This window comes from Ambystoma mexicanum, chromosome 12 (genome assembly GCF_040938575.1).
Source record: "Ambystoma mexicanum isolate Mex_15411 chromosome 12, UKY_AmexF1_1, whole genome shotgun sequence".
In the NCBI taxonomy this organism is placed as follows: domain Eukaryota; kingdom Metazoa; phylum Chordata; class Amphibia; order Caudata; family Ambystomatidae; genus Ambystoma; species Ambystoma mexicanum.
In genome coordinates this window covers 852,532,626-852,546,382 of record NC_090936.1, presented here as the reverse complement: position 1 = coordinate 852,546,382, position 13,757 = coordinate 852,532,626, and the positions used below count along the sequence as shown (strand labels likewise).

The following is a 13,757-nucleotide window of genomic DNA, read 5'->3' as shown; positions in this document are numbered from 1 at the left end:
CTTCACCATTCTTCCATCAGCCCCTTTTTGCCTCTCCTCTTAGGGGAAATGCGTCAGCTTCTGATGAAGGCTGCCATAGAGATGGTGCCCTATTCAGAACAATGCTGGAGTTGGTATTCTCTTTACTTTCTGGTTCTGAAGATGTCTGGTTAAGCCCGAGCCAGTCAAGGGCGAGTTTCAGATCATAAGGACTGTTTCACTGTGCTGCGTGCTGCTGGTGAATTGCAGCATTTCTACATATTTACATTCTGAACCTTGAATCCTGAATCTGCGCGCCTGTGCCTGCACTAGGGAGTCCGTGTGTGCAGAGCCACGCACGCTCGTGAGAGCAAGTACTGGCCCCTTAAGTATCTCGAACCATGAGGCTCCGCCCACAGGAAGCAGAGCACAAAAGGAAAAGGTTGTTGCCCTTGCGGCGTTAAGCCCGAGCCAGTCAAGGGCGAGTTTCAGATCATAAGGACTGTTTCACTGTTTGCTGCTTTGCTGGGCGCTGGTCTTGTAACCAGAAGAGAAGTGGCCTAATCAAACGGCGGCAGCGTGTATAGTGGAGCATTTTCGCGGGGCAGAAGGCTTAAAGAAACAAAGCCCGGAAAGAACTAGGGGTGGAAGTGTCACCTGTTGCTGATTTACGGGAACGCAGGGACGCAGCGTTCCAACACTCAACGGGAAAATACAGATAAAGAAGAGACGGTAAGCCCTCATAAACAAAAACTTGCCGGAGCGCGAAAATGGTGATCGTACAGCTGGAAACTGTTTTTCTGTTGTGCTGGGGTGCCGGCCTGTAAATGAGCCAAACGCAGAAATATTCTGATAATCACGTTGCCCACTAAACAGAAGAAGGGTAAGAACACGTCTCTGAGTACGCTGTATGCCGTTATTGTTATTAATGCAATAAGTATTCAGAGCGAGCTGGAGACTGCAGGAGTAAACTCCTTTGATCCCGTTCGCCCCTCTAGTATAGAGACTCGGTGTGTTTACGGTGTAGAGGATCTTTAACTGCCTGATTGTGGGATAGTACGGGGTATAGATACAGTTTGTCATGAACCTCAAAAAACTGTCAGGTGCATCCAGGGGGAATTCCACAAGAAGTGACCAATTCAAAATCGTTCACTAAAACTCCAAACAGCGTTTTCACTCAGAAAGCTGAAATGAAACTACACAGTATGAAAGATATGGAGGGAGAAGGGGACTGGTCATACCTAAGTGGAAGCCATGAAACAGATACCTCTGTAAACCCACACATTCAGGGAAATCTAAACCTAAACACTCCCCAGCAAATCCAAGTACAAATACATGCAGAAGAAATACCTGGCCATTTGGTGGACAGCCACAAAGAGAAGAACCCAAGTACTGTAGTAACAAACAAATGGAAACGGGACTAGAGTACACAATGACAACAAAAAGAATTCAACATAAAATAGAAAACCACTTCGGGAAAAAACGACATAAAAGTCATAGTGATGCCAAAGGAGAATCACTTATTTTTTGGGAAAATCCGAGGCAACCTCAAACCCCATCCTCTAGCACAGAAATTTTCATATCACCAGCAAAACTAGAGAATGAAATCACCATATCAAATGAGGGGGAAAATGTGGTAGCACCAATTCATCAAAACACACAGTCACCTGAAAACACAGGACCAATTCCAGATGAACAAAGAGATGCAGTTCATCACAAAGACGCTAAAACAAAAACAGATCCAAACACAAACATTGAAAGCCTTAAGTTTTGTTCTCAATTGATTGGTTTCAGTCTTTGAAATGCTAAAAATGGATGTACAACCACAAAACGGGACCCTCTTGGAGATGACAAAAGAAATTGCACTCTGTGACTCATCCTTAGTCGGTCTGGTAGCTGCAACTAACACCAATTTGACCCTGCCGCTCCGGGATCTAAACCTGGAAATGGTAAAACACGGACTTAATATCTCCTCTATACAGCAAAGCCTGAAGTAAAAAAATGACATGGAAAAACAAAACAACAAACTACTGGGAGTCCTCACTTTATTGAAAGAAAATCGGAAATCAAATCCAGCAGAGGGAATTATAGAAAATATCCGAGAATACTCACTAGATGACACGCTGCTCTCGGATTTGGTGCTGGAAGAATTTCGAAGGCTCGCCAATGTAGTAGAAGGAGAATTGGAAATTGCAGAAGGGGCTCAAAAAATGCAGCCAGAAAAGGCAAACGGGGAGCAAATGGAGACAATCCCAGACTGGCAGCATCCCTGTGATCAGACCTCAAGAGGTAGGAGAAAAACGAGGAAACGTCTTGCACGAAGAGAGAGGTCAAAGACAGTACACCCTAAAACAAAGAAAAGCCGAAATAAAGGGCTGAAAGACAACAAAAATGGAAATACAAAGGAAAGAGCAAACCCTCAGATAAACCCTAAAACCTCTGGAAACAGCGATGAACATGAAAGCTCAATACGCAATATCAAAGGCCCACGAACTCCCTCGGGGGAAAAAACAAGATTAGCCAAGAGAAGAGTAATCGGAAGCAAACCAAAAAGAACCTTGAAAAGACCAAAATAGGAAATAGCAACAAAACAGAAGAAATTGTAGCAATCACAAAAGCAAGTATTGGTCTGCAAACCGAGGATGAGGTAGAGGCGAGTAATAAGTCGAGGACAAAAACAGAGGAGAATATTTTGAAAGATCAACCAAAGTCAGGGAAATCACAAGCTAGGAAAGAACTGGATGGTGCCCCTCAAAAAAGTGCAACAAAAGCAATAAAATGGGCCCCCATCTTTTTGAAAAAAGACCTTCAACCGGGAAAAAAAGAACAATCACTTGAACGACATTGCTATAGTACAGTGCAATCATAACATAAAAATTGCTCCCATCTTTGAAACCAAGAACCAGAAGACTGGTAAGGACTTCAGTGCATCATCGTTGAGTCCAACTACCGCCACAACCTTGAAGGAAACAAAACTATCTGTAACAAATGAAGACAAAGCTCAAAATGGCAAAGGAAAATCAGTCAAATTAAACAGCCCAGGAAATCAAGATCATGCCCGTTTGATAACGCAGATACCATCCAAAACTAGCAAATATCAGAAACAAAGTAAGCTAAAAAACTGCACCATCCAAAGAGTTTGGCTGAGATTGCGCTCCAACATAGGGTGTCATAAATCACTGAGTCGTGCAGTAATACTGGGCATAATGAAGAAAGTGAAAAATCTTCATTGTTTTTCATCGGAAGATATAGAGAGTGTTAAATTTCCAATGTCGCAAGACCCCTTCCTGGTTGAATTGGTATTCACCTCTGCGAACGCAAAAAATGTTATGTTGCAAGAGTCTATGGAGCTAGAATCTTATGGGTTGGAGGTCTCATGTAACGACTCAGAAAGAAGCACTACCATCAACCATCAGAACACCCCAATACCACAAAATAAGGGAAGGGAAAATCCAAATGAACTGATGAAAGGGGGAAACATAGAGATGGAACCAAAAATAAAAGAAAACTCCCTTACAGTTCTTCCAGAGATTCTCTCGCAAGTACTGCAGAAGCTAGGATTGGGCACGCAGCAACTTTAGAAAAGATGATTTAAATGTGTTCAGTTGGAATTCGCGGGGTTCCAGTTCTATAAGAGCAAAAGAAACACGGGCACATCTATTCAACCAAGGTGATGCTGTCTTACTACAAGAAACTTGGTTGGTGAACCCATTAAATATTGAAGGGTACACAGTTTTCTGCCTACCAGCATTACAAAAATCACTAGGGCGACCGTCAGGGGGTTTGCTGATAGCCCTCAAGAACCACATTTTCAAAAACATAATAGAAATTTGGAAAAACTCCTTAGGTATTCACGCATGCAGAGCAGAAATAAATCTGCAAGGGAAACCCTCAATTTGGGTCATGATAAACATATACTGGAACCCCGCCAGTTCAAAGCTGGACATTTTCTTAGAAGATCTGGGCCTATTACTGGAAGCAGTGAAAGTGAATTCAGCCTCTAGCAACATCATTTTGGCAGGAGATTTCAATACAAACTGCCTATATCCGCAAAAAGGTGAGGCAAAACACTCGAATGCTGGGAAGACAAGTAGGGGAAGAATGTGGCAGGATTTCATGGAACGATGGGACCTTAGAATGGTCAATAGCCAACAAGAGGGAGATCAAGGAACATACACAACATGGCGTAGAGGGAAATCATCCTCTGCTTTAGACTTTATTTGTGTTTCCAAGAATTTGCATGCATCACCATCCCTTCTTGTTTTAAAACGGGATGGAGGCAGTGATCATTGCAGACTCAAGCTTTCCAAAACAGAAAATCAGAGTCGTGAAACATAAAGATAGGGAATTTTCTTTTTTTTTTACTTTTATTTATTCAGCTCGGTAATACAGATACAGGTGAGTAACAATAAAGCATATGGAATCAAAACAATGCAAACGTCACAGATTCATATGGTACATATAAAAGAAATACATAAGGGAAAAGGAATCATCATATGCACATGGGGGACACATAGAAGGTCGATACGAAGGCAGGTGGAAAATAAATCAAGGACCAACTGGGGATGAGCTAGGAGAGAGAGCTGGGGATGCAGGATCTGAGTCGGTGTCAGTAGGGGACATAAATGAGCGAAACTTCAGCCAAATATCTCTAGGTCTGTAGCGGGCGGGCTGTTGTATCGCCCAGGACTCTTCGGTGTCGGAAGCCCATGTAACTGCCCTGAGCCACTGTGCGTGAGTAGGAGTGATAGGTCGAAGCCAGCAAAGTAAAATTGTACGCACAGCTAGTAGCATACAGAGGCCAGCCAGTTTCCTGGAATCACGGTGGAGCTTGGGGAAATCGTGAAATAGGCATTTCATTGGGGATGGGGAGATGGGGCATTCGAGGATGGATGACACGGTGGAACACACTGCGGTCCAGAATTGAGTGAGACGGGGACAGGACCAGATCATGTGGATATAATCAGCATCCTCATAGCCACATCGGGGTGTAGTGGTACCTGTGGAGCAACTTAAATTGAATTAATTTGAATCGGGAGTTGAAGGAGACCCCCTGGATACGTGCACACATATGGGTCCAACGATCATCGGACATTACGAGGCCAAGATCTGTCTCCCAGGAGCGCTTTAGTTTGGAGAATGCGGGGGGTGATCTGGTTTGAAGCAAGGTGTATAGTCTGGAAATTTTGCCCCTCATAGGGAAAGGTGAGGACAGTTCAGTGATTGCAGGGTCATCAGGCGGCAGTGCTGGGAAACACATGTACTTGTGTTTGAGTACTCTGCGGAGGGATGAATATTGAAGCCAAACGGAGGGTCTCCGTCTAAGGGGCACTGGGAGGTCAGGCCATTCTATGAAATTATCCTGTTCGAATATGTCACGCAGCACTTCATAACCCGCCTCAGCCCATGTACGAAGAACCGAGGGAGGGACTTGTGAGACCGCCGGAAGAAAATTCCAGATTGGGAAGTTACCGTGAAAAGGATGGACGGTGCCCAATATTTGCCAAGATTTGGATAAGGCCAAGGATGTGCATGTCGCTGGATCCAATGAGTCCGGTACCACTGGCATGGGTGTGATCACCAGAGATCGAATGTCGTGGTCACTGACCGATAGCTTTTCCAGTCTGACATGGGGAGGGGGGTCCGATATATTAAACCAGTGCGCAGTGTGTTGAAGTTGTGCCGCCAGCCAGTATTTGAGGAAGTCCGGTGCCCCAAAGCTGCCAGCCTCCATCGGGGCGGCAAGGGTCTTGAGCTTAAGGCGGACCGCACCCGAGTGCCAGAGGAAGGTGTTAAGGGTGCGTGTCAATGCCTGAAAGAAGTCGGCTCCCGGCCACTGCGGAACATTAGAAAATCTATACAAGAGTTGGGGAAGCACCACCATCTTCAGTACCCCTATCCTACCCGCCAGTGAAATCGGAAGTTTGTTCCAGCCCTGTATTTTTATCATAAGGTTTGTAAGGTATGCCTGAAAATTCTCCTCCAAGACCCGTTCAGTGTGATGAAACACCACTATGCCTAGATAAATAAATTTAGATTGGGCCCATGTGAATCCCATGGTATTAGGAGGGGGCGGGGGGGAGTGTGCTGGGAGTGAGCAGAAAGAGGGTTGATTTAGAGCAGTTCACTGTGAGACCAGAGATACGTCCAAAGAGAACAATATCCTCTAGTATTGGGGCCAGGTTAATTTCGGGGGAGCGAATAAAGAGGAGAACATCATCAGCATGCAGAGAGACTATATCCGAGGAACCGGCAGTACGTAGACCCCTTAGTGCGTGGTTTTGGCGGAGCATGTCCGCAAACGGCTCCATTGCCACAGCAAAGATTAAAGGCGAGAAGGGACAGCCCTGTCTAGTACCCCTAGCTATATGGAAGAGGGGGGAGCAACGGTCCTCAGTGCGGACTCTGGCAACGGGGTTGGAGTAAAGTAGCCTGACCCAGGAGACACAGGTGGGGCCAAATTTGCATTTGTCGAGTACCCGCCAGAGATACTTCCACGAGACCGAATCAAAAGCTTTTTGCATATCAAGTGTCGCGGCCACCGCGTGTACACCCGGGCCCACTCTACTTATAATGTTGAAAAGGCGTCTTAAATTCAAGGAGGTGGAGCGGCCCGGGATGAACCCCGCCTGGTCTGGGTGGATGATATGTGGCATGAAGGGGACAAGTCGTAGAGCGAGTAATTTTGCATAAATCTTGACGTCACAATTGATCAATGAGAGTGGGCGGTAATAGCCGCATTGAGTGGGGGGTTTGTTGGGTTTTAGTAGGACTGTTATGGTGGCTTCGTGGAGTGAGTGGGGGGGGAACTGGCCTACCTCCACCGACTCCTCCCAAAGAGCAGCCAGACGAGGGAGTAGAAGTGATTTGAAATGCCTATAAAACTCAACAGGTATACCGTCCGATCCTGGGTATTTGCCTGAAGAGAGGGAGTCTATAGCCTCCGAGTACTCCTCAGGGGTGAATGGATTCTCAAGGGATCCAATGGTATCGGGAGAAAGGACCGAGAGGGGAAGTTTATCAAGATAGACATCAATTTCTGCCATAGTGGCGTTCTCTGAGTGTGCATATAGGGATTGATAGAAGGAGAGGAATTCGGCATTGACATCTCCAGGCGAAGTGGCCAGGGATCCGTCAGATCTCTCAACTCCAGGAATGGGTGGGGCACCAAACTCACGGCGGAGAAGTCTAGCTAGGACACGGTTTGGGTGTTCACCCTCACCATACTTCCTTGCATGCCCGGGGTTATCAAGAAACCTCAGCTCTCGGTCCGCGAGCGTACGAAAGGTATCCAACTCCGTGCCAATTAACGCGAGGATTTCATGGGTTTGGACTAGAGTATACTGGGCCTCCAACGCAGATAATGTGGCCTCACTCTCGGCGATTCCCCCACGAATAGTTTTGAGGATTCCGTTTTCCTTGGAAAGGGCAATGCCTCTGATGTAGGCCTTAAAGGACTCCCAGAGAGTGGCCTGTGAAGACACGGAGTTGGTATTGATCTCGAAGAACTCTTCGATCGCCGACTCCATCTCCGAGCTGAAGACCGGATCGAGGAGAGAAAGTGGCTTCATTCTCCAGTGTCTGGTTCGGTCACGGTCTGGGCCCCAACATAGGGTGACAGTCACTGGGGAGTGGTCAGAGAGGGTCCTGGGAAGGATTGCCATGCCAGATACGCTCCTTATCAGTATATCAGATACCAACCATCTGTCAATCCGGGAGAAGGAATCGTGAAATGAGGAATAAAAGGAATAAGAGCGGGAGTCGGGGTAGAGAAGCCTCCATGCGTCAATCAGGGCCAAGCGGGGAAGGGAGGAGAGTGTAGTATATGCAGCTCTGGAGAGTTGACGGGGTCTGGAACCAGATCTGTCAAGATCCACTTCGAATATCGTGTTAAAATCGCCTCCCCAGAGAATCGGCATCATCGGGAAGCCATCCAAGAGAGTCATAAGGTGTGTGTAAAATTCGGGATCGTCGATGTTGGGACCGTAGATATTTAGCAGGACCACTTCCCTATTCTGCAGGGTACCATGGAGTAGCACGTATCTGCCCAGGGGATCAATTAACGTAGCAATGGGGTTGAATCTAAGGCTCCTGTGAATAAGGGTCATAACCCCGCGGCTCTGGGTAGAGTAGGTGGTAAAGTACCTTTGGGGACCCCATGTTTTAGCAAACTTTTCACAATACTCTGTGCATGCATGCGTCTCCTGAAGGAACAGGATTTTAGTCCCATGTCGCTCGGCCTGAAGCTGTAGTAGCCTCATTTTCTTGTAATTACCCAGCCCCCGTACATTCCAGCTCATAAATGTCAAAGTTCCTCACTCAACACTCCAGAGGTAGCCATAGAGGAATACGGGTGGATGGAAATGTGCCCCCCATGGATGGTACCCAGTGCGGTCAGATCTGTAACGCCATCGGGACCATGGTGTTCTGAACTCTACCTTCTCTGCGAATACCAAGCGTTTTTTAACGTATAATCCCATATCCCCCTCCCCCTCCCACAAACAGAGGGATGAACACCCCATAGCCAAACAACCAAATCCAAAACAATGGCATCGACGCCTGGGGGGCCTGCGAACTGGCCTGGCGGCGGTGCTCCGATCCATGAGGCAATTTTAGGATAAACATGATGCCCGACAATAATATCCATTCCCACCCAGGGGTGGTCCCATGGGGGAAGGGAAGGGGCGAGCATGGTCAACAGATAATGAACCAATATAACGGGATTGTAAGACGTAAATTCCCGATCAACTGGACCGAGATGGTGTATGGGCTCAGCCACAGATACTGAGAGAGTGCCATAGTGACAAAGGAGCACCCAGGGGGGGGGGCAGAACCAAGGAGAGCCCAGAAACGAGCAGGGGAGCCCAGGGGGAGATCAGACAACCCAACAGGGGACTGTCGAGTGTACGTCACAGCTGCCCAGAAGGGCCATCATGGTGCACAATCGGCTAGTGGGCTATGGCTGTCCAGTAGGGTCTCCCAATGAAAGGTGATCGCTTGCAACGACAATATCTCAATCAATACAATGGTGGTGGATAAATAACGTTGAGAGTAGTGCAGTTCGAAAAGACAGACAACACTGGGACCAAGGGGCTTCCCCGGACCTCCCGGGCAATCAAGAAAGCAGAGAGTACATGTAGCGAGTACCTGGGGTGCATCGATGGGGGAACAGACCGCACCATCGGCTGCCCAACAGTCTGACCATATTGTGGTATGTCAGTGAGTCAGTAAACAAAAACAACAGTGAGAACCAGCAGAGACAATAACATTATTTGTTGCAGGTGTGACCAAGTCGCCTCGTGGGAGCCACATCAGGTAATGACAGAATGTCATAAGTCCAGATAAGTACTGAAGCAGGTCACAACGGCCTCCATTCAACAATTAGTCTATGCTGTGGCAAGCCAATGACTCGTCGTGTGATCCGATGCAATAGGATGGGAAGACCCTGACGGTGCTTTTTGCAAGTATAGTTCAGCCGGGGAAGTGTTCATCTATGAACCTGGAGGTCTCCTCAGGCAGCGTGAAGAAGTACACTCGATTTGCATGCTCGATACGCAGTTTGGCGGGATATAGCATGGCATAATTAACCTGGAATTCGCGTAGTCTCCTCTTCACCGCCAGGAAGGTCTTGCGCTCACGCTGAACCGCCACCGAAAAATCTGGATATAGGTGGATCCTGGCTGCGCCCAAGAGAAGGTCTCCCTTGATTCCCGCCGCCCTGAGTAGGGCATCAGCGTCGTGAAAATTTAAGACCCTGGCTATAATAGGGCATGGAGGTGCTCCGGGTTTGGGCTTCGCTGTGAGTGCACGGTGGGCCCTCTCGATCGCAAACTGTGGGGAGAGTTTTGGGGAGTCTAGAAGTTGGAGTAGCATGCCCTCCACGTATTCTTCCATGGGCTCTTGTATACCATCCTGCGGTACCCTGATAATGCGGAGGTTGTTGCGCCTCGAGCGAGACTCAAGGTCCTCGTTTTTCTTCTCCACCTCAGTAACGCATGCGGCTAGCGTGGAGAACTCCGCGCGGAGGGAACCTAGGCCGTTCTCGGCAGTGCTCACCCGCGTCTCAATCTCGGCAACACGACCATCAGTTCTCTCCATATGTGCCTTAATAGAGGATATCGTGCCGTTGCTATCATCCAGTTTACTATGAATCGTGGTGAACCCCTCCCGGATGAACTCCATCCTTTTCTGGGAGTCGGATGGCTCCAGCGCCAATGAAGGGGAAGGTTCCTGTGCAGATGTCTCCGTCCCGGGGCCTCCCGAGGGCTTTGTGAACATATTGATAGAGGATTGCTTCTTGCCAGTTCGCGTCGACATGTTGCCGGTGGGGGGATGAACTTAAGTCCAGAAGACCAAACAGGGGAGTGGATAGGGCCCCAAGGGAAGGCACCAGGATCGTCTCAGGCGGCGTATGAGCAGAGGCCAAGCCGAGCACCAGGACAGAATATGGCGACTCCGTTCCAAATGGGGGGACCCAAAGGGGGGCCTCCCCGGCCAGCTAATCTATGTAGGAACCAGTGAACAGTAAGCGGCCCCAAGAAATTCTGTAGGGGGTCAGGGCCCAAGAAGCAATGTCCAGCAGGAGAGGCAGAAGGAGCCAGAGTCTTGGGTGTTGATGTACTGAGGTAGTGCAGGGGTACACCAATGTATGAGGCAGTAAGGTGGTCGGCACTCGGTCTAATAGGCGGAGGTCGTCAAGGGCAGATGGAGGGGCCCGGAGCCCTGGAACAGACGTAGCAATAGGTCCAACAGACGGGTGGTTCGGCAGGAGTAGGCTGTTCAGGTTGTCCCCGTATCAATTTATAAGGTAGTTAAACCACCTACCACAGTCAGAAGGTTTAGGGGGGAACTGGCTACAGGGTCCCAGCGGGGATCCCCCGTTGGTGTCAGAATGGAGCTGGTGGGTTCCGTGGCCGGGGGAGAGACCCACCGGGCGGCGACTCCGAGCCGGCACACCAGCACCAGCGGTTTTCAGGGAAGAAAGAGTGGGGTCGCCGTGACCAGCCAGTCCCGCGGGCAGTGCTCACAGCCAGCCACGAGGGCGGGGGTCCAGTGTGGAACGTGGGGCACCCCAGGACCCACCGTGTATCGGGGGGACCAAGCGTCACCCAAGGCTTCCAAAATCAAGAAGGTGTAGGACAGGGTCCGCTGCAGTGAGGCGGGCGCAGAGGAGGTCGGGGCCAGGACCACTCACCGCCCGGAGCCGGATCGATGTACACTCGATCCTGGTCAGCACACCGCCCAGGACGGGGCAGCGGAGCAGGTCGCTCTGGGATCCAGTGTAGGTCTCAGCACCAAATGCAGAGGAAGAGGTCGCAGCGCAGGCCAGTCCCCACTGGTGTAAGGCGGGAGAGAGCTGCCACGCAGGGCGAGTAGAGCGCCCCTCCCCCCCAGCAGGCTGCAAGCCGCGGGACCCAGGCGAGATTACCTGGAGCTAAGAGCGGGGCCGGAAAAGCGCCCGCCCCTGCCCCCCTCACAGCAAGCCGCAACTCTGCAGCAGGAGCGGCCCAGCGGGCGGCATTCGAGTGGTAGACGCCCGGTCCCACCAGTAATCCCAGTAATGGGTCGGTTGTTCGCAGACAGACGTTGGCAAACAGGAGAATTTCGGAAGAAAGGTGTCTCACGGGACGGAGCTGGGAATCAGACGGCTATCTTCGCTGAGCGCAACAGCGCCCCCCATGGGGAATTTAAACTCAACAAGCGGCTAAAAGAGATTCCTGAGTATGTCTGGAAATTAGAATGCGACCCGCACAGGTTTACCAAATTTCTCTGGGCAACACTAGCAGCCGGAGATTTAGCGGGGAGAGATAAACAAAAACATCTCCATGCCTTTGATGAAACCACGCAAAGGAGAAAAAGAGAGCATAGGAAAGCCCTGTGAGAAATTAAGAAAATAGGATATCCGGTAGAATAACTGAAAATAGAAATAAAAAGAGAGAAAACAAACTATAAATCTTGGTCAATCTCACAAAGGGAAATCCGGATGCAAATGGATGGGAAATATGTACTTAACACACTAAGAGAAGATAATAAAAGCTTGTGGGAAACAATGAACCAATTTGAGGGGGAAACAGGAAACTCTCTGTGCAATCTAGTGTCTGAAGATGGCTGGGTCGAATATCTAACAGAAATCTACAAGAGTCACAGCACCTGTCACTTTACGACCAAACCAGATATACACTGGCAACTCAATTTTAATGAGGAGGAAATGTATGAAATCATAATCAATTCTTTCGACATCTAAAGCTTCAGGCTTGAACGGTCTGACTTATCAGACACTCAAAAGTGAACCGGTAGTATGGTCGAAACTATTATACGGTCTCTTTGAGGAAATCCTTAAGAAACGGGCATTTCCAATTTCTTGGAAAACTGCTTTGGTAATACCCTTCTTTAAAAATGGGGATCGTCGGACAGCAGCAAATTATAGACCAATAGCGCTGCTCGACATTGAAAGCAAAATATTTATGAAACTCTTATTAAACCATGATTCAAAATGGGTAGAAGATTCTGACATCCTATCACGCTTCCAAACAGGATTCCGGAAGGTACACTCGACATCTGTCAAAGGTCTGATCCTAAATCTCTTGAACGAACAAACAGAGAGAAAAAAATCTCCCCCATTGTATGGAGCCTGGATCGACTTATCGAAAGCTTTCGATCAAGTAGAACGAGCATTACTCTGGCAAAAATTGCAAAGGTGGGGAATGCCAGAAACACTGTCCATCCTGGTGGAATTGCACAAACCTAAGAGTTTGGCTTGATGCAATGGGCCACCTCTCAAAACTAATAGAGGTTAACAGGGGGGTCAGACATTGGTGCCTAGGAGCGCCTCTTTTTTTCAATCTGTTTTTGGCAGACATGGGACCTTTCTTAGAATCGGCTGCATTGGCCAGTCCCACCATAAATGGGAGAAAGATCTGTTGGCTGGCCTACGCAGACGACATAGTACTTCTCGATAGAACACCAATTGGTCTCCGTCTGCTAACGCGGCTGAAAGAGTATGTTGGGATAAATAAACTAACAATCAACCCTGCTAAGTCAAACATCCTCATTTTCAAACATCCTCTGTCAAAAATTAAATACAAAAACTGGAAACTGGGGGACGAAGGTATAAGAGTTGTAGAAACCATAAAATATTTGGGTTATAATGTACACACCCATCCAGCGCAATATAAGGCAGAATCTGAGGTTATGGCCAAGGTAACACAAGCTGGATCAAAAGTGATTAAATTGAACTATAAATTCTGTAAATTTTCCATCGTTCCGCTAGTGAAGTATTATCTAGCAAAAGTGGTCCCAGTGATACTATATGGCCTGGAAGCTAAACCGGGGCTTTGGTCAGCAAACTGGGAAAGCTTTAAGGGTCGACTATGGAAAAAGGTCTTGGGACTTCCAAGCTGTACATCTATAAGAAGTCTGAGATTCGAGCTGGACCTAAAATCGTTGAGGTGTATGGCAGACTGGAAGCTGATTTCCCTGTTTAGAGAAATAATTACAGGTAGAGACCTCACTATACAGAGACCTCAGATCTCAGAGGCTGCAGGGCAAATCATCACTTTTGATCTCACTTGGGGAAAGGGTAACGAAGGCACTCATAAAAATAGATCTTGATGAGGAAACTGTGGTCCTAAACCCACTCAAAAATTTTTTAAAAACAAACTCTCAGACTGGATCGAAACAATAGAGAACGTTAGATCAGATCCAATCCAAAGTGCGTTCTTGAGGGGGGAAAAGGAACTTGGGTGTCTCTCACGCTACCTGTTAGGCAGAAACCTGTGCAGTTCCCTTAGGGACCACTG

At 48.2% G+C, this 13,757-nt stretch overlaps 1 protein-coding gene across 4 annotated transcripts in view; it reads left to right on the top strand.

The window, feature by feature from the left end:
• The window catches only part of CEP290 (centrosomal protein 290), a 3,224,991-nt gene that overhangs the window by 2,751,054 nt on the left and 460,180 nt on the right, over nucleotides 1–13,757 (top strand). The window lies entirely within an intron of this gene.